The 17,058-nt window shown below is 45.5% G+C and overlaps 1 long non-coding RNA gene across 2 annotated transcripts in view; it reads left to right on the forward strand.

Moving 5' to 3' along the window:
* The window catches only part of LOC149971791 (uncharacterized), a 43,951-nt gene that overhangs the window by 6,716 nt on the left and 20,177 nt on the right, over positions 1 to 17,058 (forward strand). Inside the window, exons 1-2 of one of the 2 annotated variants that reach the window (XR_016491669.1) lie at positions 2,776 to 2,830; positions 3,270 to 3,406. This is a non-coding gene — a long non-coding RNA (uncharacterized LOC149971791). Of the gene's footprint in view, positions 1 to 2,775; positions 2,831 to 3,269; positions 3,407 to 17,058 lie in introns of those variants that run through there. The other variant, XR_016491668.1, reaches the window with a different exon arrangement.

Below are 17,058 nucleotides of genomic sequence, written 5' to 3' on the forward strand. Positions count from 1 at the left end.
CCCGAAGCATTGTTACCAACGTGACACCTCCTTTGTTATTTCTTTTGTTATATTTCTTTTTTAACTATCTGGCACAGGCTCTATCCACACACACACGTAAACACAAACACACACACTACATACTGCACCCTCACACACACATACATATTGATGTACATACATGTAGGCGCTGCGCTGTTATTTATGTATCCTGATTCAGGTTTCACTTTGACCCCTTCCTACATGTATGTACTGTATTCCCTCAATTACCTCAACTACCTCATACCCCTGCACTCCTTGTATATAGCCTCATCATTGGTCTTTATTGTATTACTTTTAAAAGGTTTATTTCGCAAATATATTTATTCGTTTTTAACTCTGTGTTGTTGGGAATGGGCTGATAAGTAAGCATTTCACGGCAAAGTCTACACCAGTCCTATTCGACTCATGTGGCCAATCAAATTTGGGCCGTTGATATTTGGACAACCTTTTGATCATTTCTATAACTCACTGTTCAGTGTTTGAATGATTCAAATGGGAAAGGGAAAATGTCCTTTGACAGTTGGCAAGTGGAGACAAAAGGGTGTGTGTGTGTGTGCGTGCGTGTGTGCGTGTGCATGAGACCGCGCAGGTGCGCACACTACTGTCCCCTCTCTCCCCTTTCTCTCTCTCCTCCTCTTTCCCCCTCTCTCTCTCTCTCTCTCTCTGGAGAGGTGACTTTATTTATCCCGTTCGTACAGGTACAATTGCTTCACAGAGACCTGGCAGAGTCAGGGGAGCCTGGCCTTACGGCTGACAGAAGGGACAGACCTCTCACCTCACTCCTCCTCTCTTTCTCTTTACCACCTACCCTGTCACAGCCTGTTTCCCCTCTCCTTCCCTCCGATTACCGCCCCTTTTCTGTCTTCTCCAGCTTGCTACCTCTCTCATGCGGTGCACATGTCAAGCTGTAAGGCGCCCACACGCTCACCTCCACGCCCGTATCTCTAGACCGAATGTACATGTGTGTTGTGTGGTCAAAATGTATCAAATAAGATTGGACAAAAGGTTCATGACACATTTCACCATCTTGTCCTTCTTTAACTCCCTTAATCTTTCTTCCTTCCTTCTCCTACCTTCCTCTCCCCCCCCCCCCCCCCCCCCCCCCCCATATAAGGCTGAGCTATGTGACGATTGTGGTGGTTGGCCAAAGTTGTGTTAGTGTTCTCAGGGCTGGAGGCCTGGACGCCATCGCGCCACAGTGGGAGCCAAGGTCAATGGTTCAGCGCCTGACTGCACGTCCAATGGAACAGTTTACGTTCACAATAACACCGGTGCACCAGTGGCATGCCAATGTCAAACAGTCATGGACACATCTGTCACTTATGTATTGGTATGAATCTTTTTTTGTGCGGTGTGTCAATGTGCACATGGGTGTCTGTGTGCTACTACGTTTATGTGTGACAAACCGTGTGTGCGACCGTGTGTGTGTGCAATCGTGTGTGTGTGTTTATGTATGTGTGCCTGATGAACCCTGACATTCTTACAGTAGGCCATCTGCATAATTCCATCTCCCTGCATCATTATGAGCCCCAGTCCCTGATGACTTAGGTGCAAAGTGCTGCTTCGCCCACACTTAAGATGGACCACCGCGGCATCATTAGCCTCTAAAATGGGTCATTTCCACAGCGATGCCAACATAGCACAACAACTCCCTGGCGCCCAAACGGGTGACCCTGTTGTTCTTCATTAAGGAGTGCGGCTAAGAAGGATATAGTTTCTGTCCGTTTGAATTGTAATGGGAATTGTGTGTGTCTGTTTGTGTGTGTGTGTGTGTGTGTGTGTGTGTGTGTGTGTGTGTGTGTGTGTGTGTGTGTGTGTGTGTGTGTGTGCGTGTGTGCGCATGTGCGTGTGCTTGTGCGTGTGTGTACGACCAGTGATTAATACATGTAGTTAATCAGGTATTGGCATGTGTGCCAACCATGAGTAGTTGATGGTACGGTAGCATTGGTAAAGTAGCACAATTGAGAGATTTGTCTTGCAAGTGAAGTTGTCTATGTGTGTGAGGTCCTGTGTGTCTGCAGTGTACTGCATCTGGATTAGAGACATGCAGCCTTGACCTGTCAGGTATTTCCCTGAGCCCTTACTAGCACTGAACTGTGTGTTTAAGTAAGCAACACTGTAGAAGGCTTTGCTATGTGTCTGCGATAGACCAAACTGGACACACACACACACACACACACACACACACACACACACACACACACACACACACACACACACACACACACACACACACACACACACACATACACACACACACACACACAGAGGATGAGTTTACAGTGAGCTGAGAGCCCTAGGGTCCCAGGGGACTGCACACACAGACAGCTGCTGAACTTAATGTAACTATTTACATTTCTAGACAGGCACTGTCTCGGGGCAGAAAGCCAGTCTGTAAATCATATTCAGTTCGCCCAGTAATTTCATGAATTGTTCTACTCTTCCCTTCTCTCCTTCAAAGAAGCCTTTATGCCCTTTGGGACTAGCGGGTCCTCTCTCTCTTTTGGTAATTTCATGCACTGTTGGACAAAAGAGTAGACATATTTACACATTTGCTATGTACAAATGTTGAGAGGAATACATTAAAAGGGCCATTATTTTGATTTGTGGCAGGGAGGGAATCTCTAGAGTCAAATAAACCAAAAGCAACCTCTCCATTTGTGTGTAACTAAGTGAATGTGTGCTTTATGTGTGGGCATGAGACAAGAAATAATACAATTTAAAATAAACCAATGACAGGCTTTTGTGTATGTACCACAGGTGGCTGGTGGCACCTTAATTGGGAAGGACGGGCTCATGCGGCTGGAAGGTAATGAATGGAATGTTATCAAATACGTGTTTGATACGACTCCATTCTCTCCATTCCAGCAATTATTATGAGCCATCCTCCCATCACAAGCCTCCTGTGCTATGTACAGTATATATGGCTCTCGTTACACCGTGACAAAGGTAACCCGCTGTTCAGAAGTGGAAGAGAAGAGAAAGACTTCTGATCCCTCCTCATGCTGTACTGTAACAGATCCAACACAAACCACAAGAGAAGCTGGAAGAAACAAACAACAACACGATTATGAAAAAAAGAAGATGGATCCACCTGCATTTAGCGACAAGTGTCTTTTGGGGGGTTTAAGCTAACCACGAGCATGCCACATATCTAAGAAAGAAGACACATTAAACAGAACAGCATCATTTTATATTTTTATTCAGATTTGAATTTTTATTCCGATATTTTTGTTTTGCTATTTCAGGCAAAGGCAAGGAACCACGGAGAAGGAGATGAAGGACTATGGCCTGTCTTGGAAAAACATCCCCAAAAAAGGATGTTGGCGACAGTGGTCCTGTATCATGGAAGCCTTATGTTCTACATAGGAATGAAGAGTATTAAGTAAGTAGTATTTCAGTCAATGACCAACGTTTGCATTGGATGTCATTACAACGGCACTAGGGTCATGACGCTAGGGACAAACGAGCTGTGGTCTCCATGCTAGTCAGGTTGGTGATTATCCTAAAACAAACCTTTATGACTCTATGTAAACCGCTTTAGAAAGTCAATCCAACAACTTTGGAATGAATTGAGCAAGGAAAGAGCCTATCAGAATCTGTCAGCGATGACTGGACCAAACAATTGTCAGTTGACAGTTGACAGTCGAAATAACCAAGCAATGCCACAATTATGTCTTTGTTTTTTGTCAGCGTTTTTTCAATACTTAAATGTGATACTTAAAAATGGTATAACTCTGTAATTATGCATGTTTTGAAGTAGTTCTGTTGCTTATGCTGTGCTCGACTGTCCCTCCTGCCCCTCCTTCCTACTCTGGACGTGTCTGATTTCCAGCTTGTCTCTGTGAGGCATGTCTGATAGAAGTCTTCAGATCTCGATGCTCACTGGTTCTCATTCTTTTGAAGCAGTGGAAAGAATTCCCAGGTCAGAATTGATTTACAAAGGAAATGTATGCACAACGCTGCAAGATGCAAAATCAATTTGCTTTCTCCCACTTTGCTCTCTCCTCTTCCACTCTCTCTCCCACCCCCACTCTCCTTCTCTCTCTCTCCCTCCCTCCCTCTCTCTCTCTCTCTCTCTCTCTCTCTATTTCCCTCCCTCCCTCCCTCTCTCTCTCTCTCTCTCTCCCTCCCTCCCTCCCTCTCTCTCTCTCTCTCTCGCTCTCTCTCTCTCCCACTCTCTAATCAACCGCTGCATGTGTAAAAGTGCTTAAGGCATTTTCTCAAGCAGAGTGAAAGAGCACATCAGCTACCGTGGTATGTCCGTTTGAGAGCACATGTGCTTGTGTGTGTACGTGCGCAAAGACAGTTCACAGATCCTCAACGCCTGATTTAATTGGTATTACAGAGATCTGCGTTACTTTAGTTTGGATGAGACAGGCATTGACGCAAAGCTGGTTATTAATACTGCTATATTATGAATGTCATTATTACCTGGTGAGTGAAATACTGAGAGGTGCTCGGTCAGGATGACACAGGGTATGTATTGGACTACTATATGTGAAAACTGGAAAGTTGGCTACTGTATGTGTTACCCCTGTGAGGAACATGAGGTAAATAAACAGCTAAATAATGTATTCAAATGAATGAGAAAGAGAAACAAACAACAGCAGCCTCTACAAGACTCCTGGCTGAAACAATAGACAGAAAGGCAGCAGTTCATGTCTTCCTATCTCTAAGTGCTGCGTGATGGAAAAGTATGAGAGCACAGCAGCTGAATGCAGACTGCTTCTCTGTGATTGTGCTATTATACTGGCAGAGTGGTGGGAAGTTTTGATGAATGGGACCGAAGGGGAAGGGTGGGTGGGGGATCAGGACAGGGGGTGAGGTTGGTGGAGGGACGGGTTTGGTGTGAGTTGGAGGGGGGCTAAATTCCCCGTGGAGAGACCCAATCTGGGACAGAGGCCTTGGACTATTGATCTGCCTCCAGAAGCCCATCACTCACTCTTAGAACCCTGCGACTGCTTCTAGCAGAGCAGCCTGGAAAGGACAGGAGGCAGGCCTGGAGAGGAGGGAGGGAGGGTAGGCTGAAAGAGAGAACAGAGTTGGTACCGAAACCTGATATCATGCTGATCAGAATGTGTGATTGCCTTATTGCTTTATCAGCCCAGCCTTTTAACTTTTTGCCTACAATTTCAGGAAATTGAATTAACATAATAAAAAAATCCCCATTTAAAATCTGTCCGTTTAAACTAGAGATATCCGTTTTTTTGCAAGTGCTGCGTCTCAGTCCACCGCATCCTCCGATATCGCCCTTCCGCGTCTGCAGTGTTTGTCAGACCACGAGACACCCCGAAAATTGGTCTTCTCACAAAAACATCTGTAGCGTCCGAACGGTTTGGCCGACAAAGCATTATGACCGCTGTATTGAAAGACGAGACTCTCACGAACACGATAGTGTTCCATTTTGCTCTTGGACGCCCACAAGCCTCACAAGACTCGTCTGAAGATCCCTGGTACCAGTTTAAAAAATGATTGGAATTATATATGGAGATAATTTAGTGGCTAAAATAAGGTGATAAATAAATAAAAACATGTTTTGACTAACTGTTGTTCCATGTGGTGAATATGTTATTTAATGCTTTTCTATTGGCTAATAGCAGTAACATCAAATGCAATATTTCATCCAATACTTTTATTTCTATATATTTTTTTTATACCTGAAGGGGTCTTAAGACCAAAAAGGTCATTTTTGTTTTCATGTATTTTTACAATATAGCCAATTTTGACTTTACAGCTGGCCCATTTAGCGGAAATCGCTAATTTCTGCCTCCAGGACAAAGACTCATTCCAATAAATGTCAACCTGCCAGTCAGCTAGTCAATAAGCAGACTGGAGGAGAATTATGGGCCGGCCTGGGAGGCATTTGTGGAGCCACGGCCTTTGATAGGCCGCTATCTGGTCTGGTGATTGTAATTGGACAGGATGGGGTTCTCTGGTCTGCTGATTGGATCGGGGGCTGTCTGAGGATGCCTGTCCTTAAAGAGCCTTCTGTACATAAAGGCTAGATTTGTCACACATGCATCATATCCATGTGGAATTGTGAGGAGATGGATTCAGGGAGGCATGGGTCTGATTGTAGTACGTAATACCTGTTCTCTCCTTCTGATGTTTAACCTCCATTTGCAATCCTCTTCATCAACAAAGGAGTGTGGAACTTCAGCGAACACAACCACGCCAAACAAACAGGGTCAAGGCTGGTTCACTTTGAGATTAGTGAACCCAAGCAAGCAATGACTTTTAGACTTTTTGAATATAGTTGTAAGGAAATGCATTCTGGGTAACAAGCAGTACTCAGTGCCCCCCCACCCCCACCCCACCTCCCATGAGATGTCACAAACATGTTCCATCTTCTGAACTCCATCTGTCTCCTGTCTTCTTTTTCCTGTCTCCCTTCTTCCCTTTAATCAGTTCTCCTCCAATCAGAGTCAGTGCTGAGGGACTGTTTTAGCTCTGGAAAGGAGCAGCGCAGAGCAGCTCCCACTGCTCAGATGCTTTTTAATTGAAGGTTAGGGTTAGGTATTAGGGTTAGCAGTGTCATTAACATCAGGGTTAGGTTTAAAATAGGATTTTATGACTTTGTTGGCTGTGCCAGCTAGTGACCACTCTGTAGAGCTGCCTCCAGAACAAGATTCACAATGAAAAACATTGACCTGCTTCTGATTAGGTGTGTTCTGAGCTAAACATACTAAACGGGCCAGTTTAGGGTGGTGTCTGAGTCTCCCTAATCTAATGTAGCAGGTATAAAATAAACGCCTGAAACTAGATTCCCAACATACTGGTCTTGACGAGAGAGAGAAAAAAATGTTGAGGGAGGTTCTCTTCTGCACTGTTCAACCAATCCAGTAAATTTGGAGGAGGAGTTAAGGTGGAGCGTAGCCTTGTTGTTGAAGTTAATGTCTGCAGGCTCTCTTACCATTTCCCCTGAAAACCGGAACATCCGGTTGTTGGGGACAAGCGCCAGAAGTTAGCGCTGCTGTGACAGTGGTGGGGGAACTCCACTGGCCTGAATTAAAAAACAGGGGACCTGGTACAGGGAAAGTTCTCCCACTTAAAAAGGTAAGAGAGGCCTGTAATTTTCATCATAGGTACACTTCAACTATGACAGACAAAATGAGAGAAAAAATCCAGAAAATCACATTGTAGGATGGATTTTTAATTAATTTATTTGCAAATTATGGTGGAAAATAAGTATTTGGTCAATAACAAAAGTTTATCTCAATACGTTGTTATATAACCTTTGTTGGCAATGACAGAGGTCAAATATTTTCTGTAAGTTTTCACAAGATTTTCACACACTGTTGCTGGTATTTTGGCCCATTCCTCCATGCAGATGGATGCATTCCTCCATGCAACTCCCTCCAAAGATTTTCTATGGGGTTGAGATCTGGAGACTGGCTGGATCTGGAGAAACAAAATTGTAGACCTGCACCAGGCTGGGAAGACTGAATCTGCAATAGGTAAGCAGCTTGGTTTGAAGAAATCAACTGTGGGAGTAATTATTAGGAAATGGAAGACATACAAGACCACTGATAATCTCCCTCGATCTGGGGCTCCACACAAGATCTCACCCCGTGGGGTCAAAATGATCACAAGAACAGTGAGCAAAAATCTCAGAACCACACGAGGGGACCTAGTGAATGACCTGCAGAGAGCTGGGACCAAAGTAACAAAGCCTACCATCAGTAACACACTACGCCGCCAGGGACTAAAATCCTGCAGTGCCAGATGTGTCCCCCTCCTTAAGCCAGTACATGTCCAGGCCCATCTGAAGTTTGCTATAGAGCATTTGGATGATCCAGAAGAAGATTGGGAGAATGTCATATGGTCAGGTGAAACCAAAATATAACTTTTTGGTAAAAACTCAACTCTTCGTGTTTGGAGGACAAAGAATGCTGAGTTGCATCCAAAGAACACCATACCTACTGTGAAGCATGGGGGTGGAAACATCATACTTTGGGGCTGTTTTTCTGCAAAGGGACCAGGACGACTGATCCGTGTAAAGGAAAGAATGAATGGGGCCATGTATCGTGAGATTTTGAGTGAAAACCTCCTTCCAACAGCAAGGGCATTGAAGATGAAACGTGGCTGGGTCTTTCAGCATGACAATGATCCCAAACACACTGCCCGGGCAACGAAGGAGTGGCTTTGTAAGAAGCATTTCAAGGTCCTGGAGTGGCCTAGCCAGTCTCCAGATCTCAACCCAATAGAAAATCTTTGGAGGGACTTGAAAGTCTGTGTTGCCCAGCAACAGCCCCAAAACATCACTGCTCTAGAGGAGATCTGCATGGAGGAATGGGCCAAAATACCAGCAACAGTGTGTGAAAATCTTGTGAAGACTTACAGAAAACATTTGACCTCTGTCATTGCCAACAAAGGGTATATAACAAAGTATTGAGATAAACTTTTGTTATTGACCAAATACTTTATTTTCCACCATAATTTGCAAATAAATTCATAAAAAATCCTACAATTTTCATTTTGTCTGTCATAGTTGAAGTGTACCTATGATGAAAATTACAGGCCTCTCTCATCTTTTTAAGTGGGCGAACTTGCACAATTGGTGGCTGACTAAATACTTTTTTGCCCCACTGTATATGAATGCTTAATTGTTTAATGATAATCGTTTCCCTTTCTTAGAAGGTTGGCACTGTCCCTTACACACTGACTTTGTAGAGGACATGTACAGTTGAAGTCGGAAGTTTACATACATCTAAGCCAAATACATTTAAACTTAGGTTTTCACAATTCCTGACATTTAATCCTAGTAAAAATTCCCTGTCTTAGGTCAGTTAGGATCACCACTTTATTTTAAGAATGTGAAATGTCAGAATAATAGTCGAGAGAATGATTTCAGTTTTTATTTCTTTCATCGCATTCCCAGTGGGTCAGAAATTTACATACACTCAATTAGAATTTGGTAGCATTGCCTATAAATTGCCTACCTTTCGTCAAAAGTTCCCACAAGCTTCCCACAATAAGTTGGATGAATTTTGGCACATTCCTCCTGACAAACCTGGTGTAACTGAATCAGGTTTGTAGGCCTCCTTGCTGGCACATGCTATTTCGGTTCTGCCCAAAAATGTTCTATAGGGTTGAGGTAAGGGCTTTGTGATGGCCACTCCAATACCTTGACTTTGTTGTCCTTAAGCCATTTTTCCACAACTGTGGAAGTATGCTTGGGGTCATTGTCCATTTGCGACCAAGTTTTAACTCCCTGACTGATGTCTGAGAAGTTGCTTCAATATATCCACATAATTTTCTTTCCTCATGATTCCATCTATTTTGTGAAGTGCACCAGTCCCTCCTACAGCAAAGCACCCGCACAATATGATGCTGCCATCCCCGTGCTTCACGTTTGGGATGGTGTTCTTCGGCTTGCAAGCCTCCCCCTTTTTACTCCAAACATAACGATGGTCACGATGGCCAAACAGTTCTATTTTTGCTTCATCAGACCAGAGGACATTTCTCCAAAAAGTACAATCTTTGTCCCCATGTGCAGTTGCAAACCATAATTGGACGTTTTTATGGCCGTTTTGGAGCAGTGGCTTCTTCCTTGCTGAGCGGCCTTTCATGTAATGTCGATATGAGACACGTTTTACTGTGGATATAGCTACTTTTGTACCTGTTTCCTCAAGCATCTTCACAAGGTCCTTTGCTGTTGTTCAGGAATTGATTTGAACTTTTCGCACCAAAGTACATTCATTTCTAGGAGACAGAACGCGTCTCCTTCCTGAGCGGCTTCGTGGTCCCATGGTGTTTATACTTGCGCACTATTGTTTGCACAGATGAACGTGGTACATTCAGGTGTTTGGAAATTGCTCCCAAGGATGAGCCAGACTTGTGGAGGTCTACATTTTTTTCAGAGGTCTTGGCTGATTTATTTTGATTTTCCGATGATGTCGTGCGAAGAGGCACTGAGTTTGAAGGTAGGCCTTGAAATACATCCATAGGTACACCCCCAATTGACTCAAATAATGTAAATTAGCCTATCAGAGGCTTCTAAAGCCATGACATTATTTTCTGGAATTTTCCAAGCTGTTTAAAGGCACAGTCAACTTAGTGTATGCAAACTTCTGACCCACTGGAATTGTGATACAGTGAATTTTAAGTGAAATAATCTGTCTGTAAACAATTGTTGGAAAAATGACTTGTGTCATCACAAAGTAGATGTTCTAACCGACTTGACAAAACTATAGTTTGTTAACAAGACATTTCTGGAGTGGTTGAAAAACGAGTTTTAATGACTCCAACATAAGTGTATGTAAACTTCTGAATTCAACTGTTTTTCTGCTCTCGCCACCGACAACGCGTCCCATCAATATGACTAATGTAGGCTAACAAAGATTTTTTCGGAATGGCCATTTGCAAAAGATCAGAACTTTGCAGTTGGCTCTTGCAGCGGCAAAATAACGTGAGTTATTTATCCTCCAATTATGACAGTATGATTGCCAATCACTCCCACTCGTGCTATTTAACATTATGGGCCATTAGCAGGTACAAATCGCTCTGATGACAGGTTGCCATGGTGACCGTCTCCGAGTTGACTCCGTTATTGACCTTCCTGCGAGATCAACCCCATCTGCTATCAAAAAAGCAGGGGAGTAATTTAATATCCAATCACACGATAGGATAGGAATCCGACGGGGGAAAAAAATTATAAAGAGGCCTCTTAAAGCGCGGACTTGAAAAGAGATGCCCCTAAGCTTACTGGAGAGGATATTAAGAAATGCTGCTTAATTATGAGAGCAAACCTTTGTGGATGGCCTCAAGATATTCAATTTAGGAATTAATTCACCACATGAAGAGATCATAAAATCTAAATAGCCCTCCGGCCCCTTAAGGATGTCTTATCCATACACAAATGAAAATTAGAGAAATCTTTTCATTAAAATGTCTGGCAGGGGTGTTGAATGGATTTTTAAAAAAGCAAGCAAAAGTCCATATAAAATATTCTGATATTCGACCGCCCAACTGCGATTAGTTGCTGTTTTTCACTCCCACTAATGCCTAAATACCTTCTATTTATCCATTTTTCTGATTATGAAACTAATTACTCAAAACTGCAATCAAACACGTATATGATTAGGCTAATGATGTTCTCGCACACCATGGTACTGTAGGCTACAACTGTAACCTTGAGTCTACTTCTGAAACAAAGAGTGGGTAGAGAAGAAAAATTACACTTAACAGTTAGAGCCACAGTAAGAAGGCCCTGACCCTGAATAGTAAATAAGTTTGGTAAGATCATCGCTCTCCTGTGCATGCATGATTGTGCTTTGGGCTGTGAAAGAAAAGAGACAGAAGGGAAATGCGTAATCTGCCTTTAAGCATAGGCTAATATCCCACAGAAACTTCTTCTACTCTTGTTCTTCACATCTCAGTTTTATGACCCTGGTTGACAGAGCGAGAGAAGAGAGAAGAGAGTGCAAGAGAAGAGAGAGAGAGAGAGAGAGAGAGAGAGAGAGAGAGAGAGAGAGAGAGAGAGAGCATTTCTTAGCAGTCCCCTCAGTGTCACAGAAATAGACTGAGCGACAGTAAGACATTGGAGAAGAGGAACGGGTGTGTCGGGGTAAATCAGACAGGTGAGACAGAGAGATGCCGTGTGTTTAGTCGTGGCTCCATAACAGAATGCACCGCCATGGGGAGCCACCATGCTTGAGGGAGGGAGTGACAGCTGCTGAGGTGTACATTATGCATGCCATCCTGCCCCACCTGCAGCACAATCGATGGCTGCCCCATAATAATCTGCCTGGCCCAATGAATGAGTGCTCCTTACTCATCTGCCTGGCCAATGACTGAAGGCCCATTGTATCAATCAAAATATGACACAGGCAGTCAGGGAGCAGCATGGCTGAGAATAACTACTGAGCCTAATGGTCTCACACACACACACACACACAAACTATCCCCAGAAGCTACGGTCATCTCTTTTAGCGCGCATGATTTACCCTGGAGAACTGGTAATATTATGATCTCCTGCCACTTTCATACGATTACCAGTGATCTGAGTGAGGCTGTGGGCTGTGCTGGCCAAGGAGAAGGGGAGGAGTGGGGTGTTAAATGTGTCTGTTGGTGCTACTTTAGAGTCGTCAGCCGCTGATCAACTCGAACAGAGTCACACTGATAAAACAGCCAGTCATGTTCTGCCTGTTCCTTGCCCCCAAAAATCTATGGAGACTAAGAAAGAGTGAAATGAGTGACTTGAGAGTAACTTGATATTACGGGGGTGTTACACACAGGTGTGTGAGGTGCATACAGAGATTTGAGGCAACATACAACTTTGATATAGAACAAAAAGACAAACAAACCAATATTGATTCTTTGGATGATGTTCCCGTTGCACACCTACCTCATATCCCAGATGCCATTACGCTATGGATTGGGCACAGAATACAAGCGAGTCAATAGCTAACGGCAGTGAGAGCATGTATCATTCTCAAATGCTCCTTTGATCTCATTCTCAGAATTCTAATGACAAAGATGAGAATTCCCGGTGGGAATGCTGCTAACTTTGATTAAACTTTCATGGTTGTTCCCCCCTTAGTGGAGCGCGTTGGCAGGGCAACTCTTCTGACAGAGCTGAAACTCCCAGTCTTCCATATGGCTCCTGTTTGCGTCTGAAAGACGTCTATGAGTTAAAGTCTCAGCGTGTGTGTTACGAGTGTGTTATTGCTTCACAGCTGTCAAATTAAGAACAGAAAAACCCACTCCCACTCATCCACAACCCCCCAAACTCAACACAATCTGATAAATGTTTCTGAATTCCCACCCCGTGAAGAGCTTCATATCTATTTCTCTTTCTTTCTCTTTCATTACTGTTTACCCTGCTCTGTCTGCTGTTTCTCATCTCAACATCAAGCTGAAAGGACCAAATAAATGAAACTATATTCTTGTTTTTTTTCCCCCATCCTCCATTTCTCGGTTCTGTCCATCCTCAGGGTATTATCTCTCTGATGGCCTCTTGCCAGGTCCAGGCTGAATATTAGTGGTTAGAGGACCATGTCCAGGCTGAGTGTTAGCGGTTAGAGGACCATGTCCAGGCTGAGTGTTAGTGGTTAGAGGATCAGGACCAGGCTGAATGTTAGTGGTTAGAGGACCATGTCCAGGCTGAATGTTAGTGGTTAGAGGACCAGGACCAGGCTGAGTGTTAGCGGTTAGAGGACTAGGACCAGGCTGAGTGTTAGCGGTTGGAGGACCATGTCCAGGCTGAGTGTTAGCGGTTAGAGGACCATGTCCAGGCTCAGTGTTAGTAGTTAGAGGACCAGGACCAGGCTGAGTGTTAGTGGTTAGAGGACCAGGACCAGGACCAGTCTGAATATTAGTGGTTAGAGGACCATGTCCAGGCTGAGTGTTAGTGGTTAGAGGACCATGTCCAGGCTGAGTGTTAGTGGTTAGAGGACCAGGACCAGGCTGAGTGTTAGCGGTTAGAGGACCATGTCCAGGCTGAGTGTTAGCGGTTAGAGGACCATGTCCAGGCTGAGTGTTTGTGGTTAGAGGACCATGTCTAGGGTGAATGTTACTGGTTAGAGGACCATGTCCAGGCTGAGTGTTAGTGGTTAGAGGACCATGTCCAGGCTGAGTGTTAGTGGTTAGAGGACCATGTCCAGGCTGAGTATTAGTAGTTAGAGGACCATGTCCAGGCTCAGTGTTAGTGGTTAGAGGACCATGTCCAGGCTGAGTGTTAGTGGTTAGAGGACCATGTCCAGGCTGAGTGTTTGTGGTTAGAGGACCATGTCCATGCTCAGTGTTAGTGGTTAGAGGACCATGTCCAGGCTCAGTGTTAGCAGTTAGAGGACCATGTCCAGGCTCAGTCTTAGCGGTTAGAGGACCATGTCCAGGCTCAGTGTTAGTGGTTGGAGGACCATGTCCAGGCTGAGTGTTAGCAGTTAGAGGACCATGTCCAGGCTGAGTGTTAGTGGTTAGAGGTCCATGTCCAGGCTGAGTGTTAGTGGTTAGAGGACCATGTCCAGGCTGAGTGTTAGTGGTTAGAGGACCATGTCCAGGCTGAGTGTTAGCAGTTAGAGGACTATGTCCAGGCTGAGTGTTAGTGGTTAGAGGACAATGTCCAGGCTGAGTGTTAGTGGTTAGAGGACCATGTCCAGGCTGAGTGTTAGTGGTTAGAGGACCATGTTCAGGCTGAGTGTTAGCAGTTAGAGGACCATGTCCAGGATTAGTGTTAGTGGCTAGAGGACCAGGACCAGGACCAGGCTGAATATTAGTGGTTAGAGGACCATGTCCAGGCTGAGTGTTAGTAGTTAGAGGACCATGTCCAGGCTGAGTGTTAGTGGTTAGAGGACCATGTCCAGGCTGAGTGTTAGTAGTTAGAGGACAATGTCCAGGCTCAGTGTTAGTGGTTAGAGGACCATGTCCAGGCTGAGTGTTAGTGGTTAGAGGACCATGTCCAGGCTGAGTGTTAGCGGTTAGAGGACCATGTCCAGGCTGAGTGTTAGCAGTTAGAGGACCATGTCCAGGCTGAGTGTTAGTGGTTAGAGGTCCCTGTCCAGGCTGAGTGTTAGTGGTTAGAGGACCATGTCCAGGCTGAGTGTTATCAGTTAGAGGACCATGTCCAGGCTGAGTGATAGTGGTTAGAGGACCAGGACCAGGCTGAGTGTTAGTGGCTAAAGGACCATGTCCAGGCTGAGTGTTAGTGGTTAGAGGTCCATGTCCAGGCTGAGTGTTAGTGGTTAGAGGACCATGTCCAGGCTGAATATTACTGGTTAGAGGACCATGTCCAGGCTGAGTGTTAGTAGTTAGAGGACCATGTCCAGGCTGAGTGTTAGTGGTTAGCGGACCATGTCCAGGCTGAGTGTTAGTGGTTAGAGGACCATTTCCAGGCTCAGTGTTAGTGGTTGGAGGACCATGTCCAGGCTGAGTGTTAGTGGTTAGAGGACCATGTCCAGGCTGAGTGTTAGTGGTTAGAGGACCATGTCCAGGCTGAGTGTTAGCAGTTAGAGGACCATGTCCAGGCTGAGTGTTAGTGGTTAGAGGACCATGTCCAGGCTGAGTGTTAGTGGTTAGAGGACCATGTCCAGGCTGAGTGTTAGTGGTTAGAGGACCATGTCCATGCTCAGTGTTAGTGGTTAGAGGACCATGTCCAGGCTCAGTGTTAGCGGTTAGAGGACCATGTCCAGGCTCAGTGTTAGTGGTTAGAGGACCATGTCCAGGCTGAGTGTTAGCAGTTAGAGGACCATGTCCAGGCTGAGTGTTAGTGGTTAGCGGACCATGTCCAGGCTGAGTGTTAGTGGTTAGAGGACCATTTCCAGGCTCAGTGTTAGTGGTTGGAGGACCATGTCCAGGCTGAGTGTTAGTGGTTAGAGGACCATGTCCAGGCTGAGTGTTAGTGGTTAGAGGACCATGTCCAGGCTGAGTGTTAGCAGTTAGAGGACCATGTCCAGGCTGAGTGTTAGTGGTTAGAGGACCATGTCCAGGCTGAGTGTTAGTGGTTAGAGGACCATGTCCAGGCTGAGTGTTAGTGGTTAGAGGACCATGTCCATGCTCAGTGTTAGTGGTTAGAGGACCATGTCCAGGCTCAGTGTTAGCGGTTAGAGGACCATGTCCAGGCTCAGTGTTAGTGGTTAGAGGACCATGTCCAGGCTGAGTGTTAGCAGTTAGAGGACCATGTCCAGGCTGAGTGTTAGTGGTTAGAGGTCCATGTCCAGGCTGAGTGTTAGTGGTTAGAGGACCATGTACAGGCTGAGTGTTAGCAGTTAGAGGACCATGTCCAGGCTGAGTGTTAGTGGTTAGAGGACCATGTCCAGGCTGAGTGTTAACAGTTAGAGGACCAATTCCAGGCTGAGTGTTAACAGTTAGAGGACCAATTCCAGGCTGAGTGTTAACAGTTAGAGGACCATGTCCAGGCTGAGTGTTAGTGGTTAGAGGACCATGCCCAGGCTGAGTGTTAGCGGTTAGAGGACCATGTCCAGGCTGAGTGTTAGTGGTTAGAGGACCATGTCCATGCTCAGTGTTAGTGGTTAGAGGACCATGTCCAGGCTGAGTGTTAGCAGTTAGAGGACCATGTCCAGGCTGAGTGTTAGTGGTTAGAGGACCATGTCCAGGCTGAGTGTTAGTGGTTAGAGGTCCATGTCCAGGCTGAGTGTTAGTGTTTAGAGGACCATGTACAGGCTGTGTGTTAGCAGTTAGAGGACCATGTCCAGGCTGAGTGATTGTGGTTAGAGGACCAGGACCAGGCTGAGTGTTAGTGGCTAGAGGACCAGGACCAGGACCAGGCTGAATATTAGTGGTTAGAGGACCTTTTCCAGGCTGAGTGTTGGTAGTTAGAGGACCATGTCCAGGCTCAGTGTTAGTTGTTAGAGGACCATGTCCAGGCTGAGTGTTAGTGGTTAGAGGACCATGTTCAGGCTCAGTGTTAGCGGTTAGAGGACCATGTCCAGGCTGAGTGTTAGTGGTTAGAGGACCATGTCCAGGCTGAGTGTTAGTGGTTAGAGGACCATGTCCAGGCTGAGTGTTAGCGGTTAGAGGACCATGTCCAGGCTGAGTGTTAACAGTTAGAGGACCATGTCCAGGCTGAGTGTTAGTGGTTAGAGGACCATGTCCAGGCTGAGTGTTAGCGGTTAGAGGACCATGTCCAGGCTGAGTGTTAGTGGTTAGAGGACCATGTCCATGCTCAGTGTTAGTGGTTAGAGGACCATGTCCAGGCTGAGTGTTAGTGGTTAGAGGACCATGTCCAGGCTCAGTGTTAGCAGTTAGAGGACCATGTCCTGGCTCAGTCTTAGCGGTTAGAGGACCATGTCCAGGCTCAGTGTTAGTGGTTGGAGGACCATGTCCAGGCTGAGTGTTAGTGGTTAGAGGACCATGTCCAGGCTGAGTGTTAGTGGTTAGAGGACCATGTCCAGGCTGAGTGTTAGCAGTTAGAGGACCATGTCCAGGCTGAGTGTTAGTGGTTAGAGGACCATGTCCAGGCTCAGTGTTAGTGGTTGGAGGACCATGTCCAGGCTGAGTGTTAGTGGTTAGAGGACCATGTCCAGGCTGAGTGTTAGCAGTTAGAGGACCATGTCCAGGATTAGTGTTAGTGGC

This window comes from Oncorhynchus mykiss, chromosome 25, assembly GCF_057628025.1.
Source record: "Oncorhynchus mykiss isolate SJ-2025 chromosome 25, ASM5762802v1, whole genome shotgun sequence".
Lineage (NCBI taxonomy): Eukaryota > Metazoa > Chordata > Actinopteri > Salmoniformes > Salmonidae > Oncorhynchus > Oncorhynchus mykiss.